General features: G+C 70.9%; 2 non-coding genes across 2 annotated transcripts; both read right to left on the bottom strand.

The window, feature by feature from the left end:
• Positions 1–119, bottom strand: LOC128779493 (5S ribosomal RNA). Its single transcript, XR_008425467.1, has one exon. It is a non-coding gene; the product is annotated as a 5S ribosomal RNA (ribosomal RNA).
• Positions 120–4,888: 4,769 nt separating this feature from the next.
• On the bottom strand, positions 4,889–5,007 carry LOC128779492 (5S ribosomal RNA). The gene has a single exon (XR_008425466.1). It is a non-coding gene; the product is annotated as a 5S ribosomal RNA (ribosomal RNA).
• Positions 5,008–6,091: the final 1,084 nt, after the last annotated feature.

Genomic DNA, 6,091 nt, shown 5'->3' with positions numbered 1-6,091 from the left:
AGCCTACAGCACCCGGTATTCCCAGGCGGTCTCCCATCCAAGTACTAACCAGGCCCGACCCTGCTTAGCTTCCGAGATCAGACGAGATCGGGCGCGTTCAGGGTGGTATGGCCGTAGACGCGAGAGGTGGCCTCCGGCAGCCTCAAGAGCCCGAGCCGGCGCCGGGCGGCCGGCGTCCTCGCTCCCCCGGGCGGCGGCGCCCCTCTGCCTGTCGGGCTCCCGGCCAGCCTCCGAGGCGGCCCGGGGGCGCCCCCTTCCCGACCCACCCGGCCGGGCGAGGTCACCAGCGTCCAAGGCCCGAGTCGCGCGGCACGCCGCCCCGGAGGCCGCGGCGCACCCCCCCCCCACCCCCCCCACCCCCCCCCACCCCCCCACCCCCCCACCCCCCGGCCCCGGGCACCAACACGAGGAGCCCGGAGGCCGGTGGCCGGGCCGGGCTGAGCGCCCGCAGATCCCCGCGGCGGCGCCAAGCGTTCCCGCGGGGAACTGTGGCCAGCGCCTGTGGGCCCGGGCAGCGGGCGCGCCTTCCGTGCGCGTGGAGTCGGGGCGGGGGGCCCGGGGGACGCCCACCCTGAGGCCAGTGGGTTGGACCGCCCCGCCCCACCCCGCTGGTGGCCATTGGGACGGCACACCCCACGCCCGGGGGCTCTTTTTCTCGCCGGCAGGGGCTTCCATACACTCTCTCTTCACACGACTTCCAGCCGTTCACGGGAAGCTTTGCGTTTCACAGACAGAGAACCGATCCTTGGATGGGCGCGACCACGCTCCCCGGAAACCTGGGCCGGGTCTCCATGACCTGTACGTTTTGCCAGCCAGCCTGGTGGCACCGGTGGAGTCCCGATTCCCGAGGCGGGGACCCCCGTGGCGCTCGTTTCCCTGGGTGGCGTCCGTGGGCGGAAGGAGAGCCAGCCAGGGTGAGGCCCGCGGGAGGGGCTGGGTCTGAAAGCCGCCCCCCCACCACCCTCCCCACGCCGCCCCCGCCGCCCCCTCCCCCCCCCCGCCCCCCCCCCCTCCCGGCGGGGGCGAATCCCTCTGTGCTCCCCAGACCAGGTGCCAACAGAGCAGGAACCCCCGCCGGGGCCTTAGAACTGGGCTGCCACGTAGGGGTGGAGAGGAGCCCGGCTAGGGTTTTTGCCCACCCGGCGGCCTTCCTCGTTCTGCAGGCGCCCTGCCCGGTGGGGGCGTGTTCCCGGGGCCAGCCCGGCTGGGTTCTCTGAAGTCACAGAGACTTGCCCTCCGGACTGGATAGAGGGCCGAGGCGGTGTCACGGGGCCCTGTCTGCCCACCGGGAAACGAGGCAGGGACGGACCTGCCGGCGGGGACGTGCCCTTCCTCTCCCCTGCAGGTTGGAGTGCGGGAAGCAGGTGCAAGAGCCTCTCGCTCTCGCCCGTCAGTGACCTGGATGGGGTGGGGGGAGGCGGTCCCGTGTGGGGCCAAGTGTCCTGGGGCAAGAGGCAGGGCGCTCTGGAGAGAGGGCGCGGGTCCAAGTGCTGGAGAGAAACGTGCTTTGGGCCGAAGGCTGAACCCGTAGTGGACGACAGGCCACGCGGTCACGGTCCGCGGGTGGTGACGGGGGCGGCCACGGGAAGCCAGCTGCCTTCGTGTGTGATCTCGAGCCCTTCCTCCCAGCGTAGCAAAGAAGCAGTTCAGAACGGATGGCAGACCTTCGGGGTCAAAGGTCAAACGAGGTCTCCAGGAAACGATGGAAGAGGATAGATAGCCCTTCAGAACTCTGGGGCACTCGAAAGGTTTCGTGAGCAGGACACGGAAGCGTGAACCAGCACAGCAATCAGCTGGACGGCAGGAGATTAGGAGTTTCTGTGAAGGAGGGGTAAGCCGCCGAGAACGTACTCGCCACCGGTCACCTCTCCCGGCGTTTATACCCAGACTGCAGAGGAAGCCCTACAAATGCCTGAGGAACAGACCGACGAGGACCCGACAGAGACGTGCACGGGAGACCGGAACAATTCCTTCGGAGAAGAGGAGTGGAGACAGCCATCCCCGGTCGGGCGGGCCGATGGGCTAGAGCGCCGTCCCGGTAGGTAGGCCGAGGCCAAGGTCGCGGGTCCGGGCCCTCCTCGGGGCGCGGACCAGAGTCCATGGAGGAACACGTCGGTCACGTAGGACAACCAACCGGACTTTCTCCTTCTCCCTGCCCCTTTCTCCAACGGGGACTCATGAACGCGTTGGAAACCCCGGGATGTCGAAATGCCGGTCAACGGATGAAAGAACGTGGACAAACTCAGGAGGATCCGGGGCGGGGGGGCGGGGGGGGGGGGGTGGGTTGGGGGGGAGGCGTGCCAGCTGAAATCACAATCCTGCTCGTCAGCTAGCAGAGAGACTCGAGCAGACACTACCGAGTTCGGGTAGGCCGAGGAGGGGCCCACGCCACCCTTCCACGTCGCTGGCGGGGCCGCTTTGGGAAAGCCACGGGCGTCCGTCTGCTGAGGCGGAAGGCAGAGCCCAGGCTGCTCCGTGGGGCTCCCTGGGCCGGGGCGTCCTTCGTCCTCCCGGGTGATGGGAAAGCGTGCGTGCGTTCGGACCCTGGGACCGTTTTCGCGAGGCGGCGTGTTTCCCCGAGATCCCCACGGGCGGATGGTAGGGCACGTCAACTCCCGCACGAAAGGGAAGGAACGCACGGGCAGAGGTCGCGCCGCCGCGGACGTGTGTGGGAGGCGGCGCCACACACGGCCACGGCCACGGCCACGGAGGGAAAGGGAACCCACTCCGGGAGCAGGGGACAGAGAGGCACCACCGCAAGGGGGGAAGGATGGCAAAGCTTCCTCCGTCCACCCTCTTTCCTCAGAGCACCGTGGTGACGGAGAAACGTCAAGGGGTCGCTGTTCACACGCGCCACGACCTTGACCCAGACCGCACCGCCCCAAGACCTCGCGGTTTGCCGGAGGACGCTCAACCCGCCGCCGAGCCACAGCGGTGGGTCGGCGCGCCCAGGCCCACGTCTTCGGCACGGTAGGTAGGGCCCCCTTGTCCCGGATGCCTAAGACAGAATGGGAGGCAGACCCCTACACTGGTGAAGCCGACGCGGGAACGGGAGGGAGGGGAGCCCCGGCCCCTCGGTGTGTCCCGGCGGGCGAGGCATCGTCCGCGCTAAGCGACAGGTCGCCGCCGCCTCCCTTCCCGCCGTGGGTCGGGGTCCACGCCCGAGTCGCAGGTCCGGTCGCAGAACCGCCTGCCCCTGCCTTCCCTCTGCCGTGTCTCAACACGGACGTTTGGCGGCGCTGTCCCGCAGCCCGAGGTGGTCGGCACAAGGGGTCACGTCTCCCTTCCGCCTCACGCAGTCCGACCACGGGGCCGTCCACGTCGCGTCGGCGCGCGCCCGCAGGGTCCGTGGGGGTCTGGGAGCGTCGGGCTGGGGGACGAGGGTCCCAGGCCCCAGAGGACGACCGCTGAGCCGGGGACTCCAGAACTCAGCGTGCCAGGGAGACTCGGCTCGGCGCACCGCAGGAGGAACGGGGCCCGCAGCGCACAGGTGGCGTGCGCGCGATCGCGGCGCGACTTGGGCTCGCGCGGCCGGCCCACCTCGGGGACCCGGAAGGCGCCGGCCTCGGCCTCGTGCGCGGAGCAGAGCCCGCCGGCACTGGCGGGAGCGCGGTCGCAGGCGGGCGCGGGGGGCCCACCGGGCCGAGGTCCCCCGGGAGTGTCAGAGCAGCGCGTGGGGGCCCGTGGGGCGGGAACGGAGCGGGGCGCCGGTGGGAGGGGCTGGGGGTGAGGCCCGAGCTCCGCAGAAGCTGCCGGGCTTCCGAGGGCCAGCGGACCCGTGTCCAAGCGCCCAGGGAGGGGCTCCGGCAGAAGAGCGGCGTCCCCCGATCTTCCCTTAGGATTCCCACGATGGCCGCTGCCTGGAGAAGGGACGCCGGGTGGGAGGTGGTCCGGGAAAGGAGCGGCGGCCTGGGCCGCCGCTGCGGTGGGAGTGGGGCCGCGGCGTAGACTCGGGCACCGAGGAGCGAGTGGGAGATCACGTCTCGTGCCCGGGAAGCGTGTGCCGACTCACCTCGGGGCAGAGTGTGGATGGCAAGGACTGGGACCGTGAGTGAGCTGGTCGTTCCGGCCCCCGGCCGTCAGGTGGGGCGGGAGGGCCGGCAGAGACGGGTGCAGGTGCCCAGAGAGGAGGGCGACGGCCCAGGCAGTCCGGCGTGTCCGGCGACAGGACGTTCTGCCTGTCGTGAGGGGACGACGGAGGAGGGCGTCCCGGTGGGACAGCCGGAGGCCTGGGCCGAGCGCCCTCCGTGAGTGGAGGGGACAGGAGCCCATGGGGAGAGAGGTGCCGGCTGAGGGACAGAGGCAGGTGGGAGCGAGGTGACAGTCACCTAAGAGCCTCAACGGGGCACCAAGGGGCCCCGTATGTGGCCGGAGACTCGGGTGGCACACGTTCCTGCCCACGGGCCACCTGTTCTCCGGCCTCAGGCGCTGTGGTGTCGGGTGCAGTGCTCACGGTGTCATCTCTGGCGATGCGGTAGTGAGCACACGCCACAGGCGAGCACGTGAGCAAGGATGCCCAACACTTAAGAGGACGCATTCACACGGCGGCCCTCCCAAAGGGCCCCGCGCTGACCGCCGCTTCTTCAAACAAGCAAGCAAGCAAGCCAACAAACAAACACAGAACTGCTTAGAAGTTCTGACCGGCCCTGCCCGCTGTGGTCCAGGGGACCCGCCTGCCAGCCCAGCGACGACGACGGGGGCCACTTCCATTCCCAGGCACGAAGGCCAGATCCAGGACAGTCCCCGAGGAACAGGCCCAAATCCATTCCCCATTCCTTTGTAAAGAGACTGACACGCCGTGCGTTCCAGGGCGCGGGCGGCCTCTGCTCCTGCTTGTCCTTGGAGGACAAGCCTCACGAGGCAAAAGGGAAGGGAGAAGGGAGAAAAAAGCCTACAGCACCCGGTATTCCCAGGCGGTCTCCCATCCAAGTACTAACCAGGCCCGACCCTGCTTAGCTTCCGAGATCAGACGAGATCGGGCGCGTTCAGGGTGGTATGGCCGTAGACGCGAGAGGTGGCCTCCGGCAGCCTCAAGAGCCCGAGCCGGCGCCGGGCGGCCGGCGTCCTCGCTCCCCCGGGCGGCGGCGCCCCTCTGCCTGTCGGGCTCCCGGCCAGCCTCCGAGGCGGCCCGGGGGCGCCCCCTTCCCGACCCACCCGGCCGGGCGAGGTCACCAGCGTCCAAGGCCCGAGTCGCGCGGCACGCCGCCCCGGAGGCCGCGGCGCACCCCCCCCCACCCCCCCCCACCCCCCCACCCCCCCCACCCCCCCCACCCCCCGGCCCCGGGCACCAACACGAGGAGCCCGGAGGCCGGTGGCCGGGCCGGGCTGAGCGCCCGCAGATCCCCGCGGCGGCGCCAAGCGTTCCCGCGGGGAACTGTGGCCAGCGCCTGTGGGCCCGGGCAGCGGGCGCGCCTTCCGTGCGCGTGGAGTCGGGGCGGGGGGCCCGGGGGACGCCCACCCTGAGGCCAGTGGGTTGGACCGCCCCGCCCCACCCCGCTGGTGGCCATTGGGACGGCACACCCCACGCCCGGGGGCTCTTTTTCTCGCCGGCAGGGGCTTCCATACACTCTCTCTTCACACGACTTCCAGCCGTTCACGGGAAGCTTTGCGTTTCACAGACAGAGAACCGATCCTTGGATGGGCGCGACCACGCTCCCCGGAAACCTGGGCCGGGTCTCCATGACCTGTACGTTTTGCCAGCCAGCCTGGTGGCACCGGTGGAGTCCCGATTCCCGAGGCGGGGACCCCCGTGGCGCTCGTTTCCCTGGGTGGCGTCCGTGGGCGGAAGGAGAGCCAGCCAGGGTGAGGCCCGCGGGAGGGGCTGGGTCTGAAAGCCGCCCCCCCACCACCCTCCCCACGCCGCCCCCGCCGCCCCCTCCCCCCCCCCCCGCCCCCCCCCCCCTCCCGGCGGGGGCGAATCCCTCTGTGCTCCCCAGACCAGGTGCCAACAGAGCAGGAACCCCCGCCGGGGCCTTAGAACTGGGCTGCCACGTAGGGGTGGAGAGGAGCCCGGCTAGGGTTTTTGCCCACCCGGCGGCCTTCCTCGTTCTGCAGGCGCCCTGCCCGGTGGGGGCGTGTTCCCGGGGCCAGC

The sequence above is a fragment of the Desmodus rotundus genome, chromosome 10 (assembly GCF_022682495.2).
Source record: "Desmodus rotundus isolate HL8 chromosome 10, HLdesRot8A.1, whole genome shotgun sequence".
In the NCBI taxonomy this organism is placed as follows: domain Eukaryota; kingdom Metazoa; phylum Chordata; class Mammalia; order Chiroptera; family Phyllostomidae; genus Desmodus; species Desmodus rotundus.
This window is presented reverse-complemented; position numbering and strand designations above follow the sequence as displayed.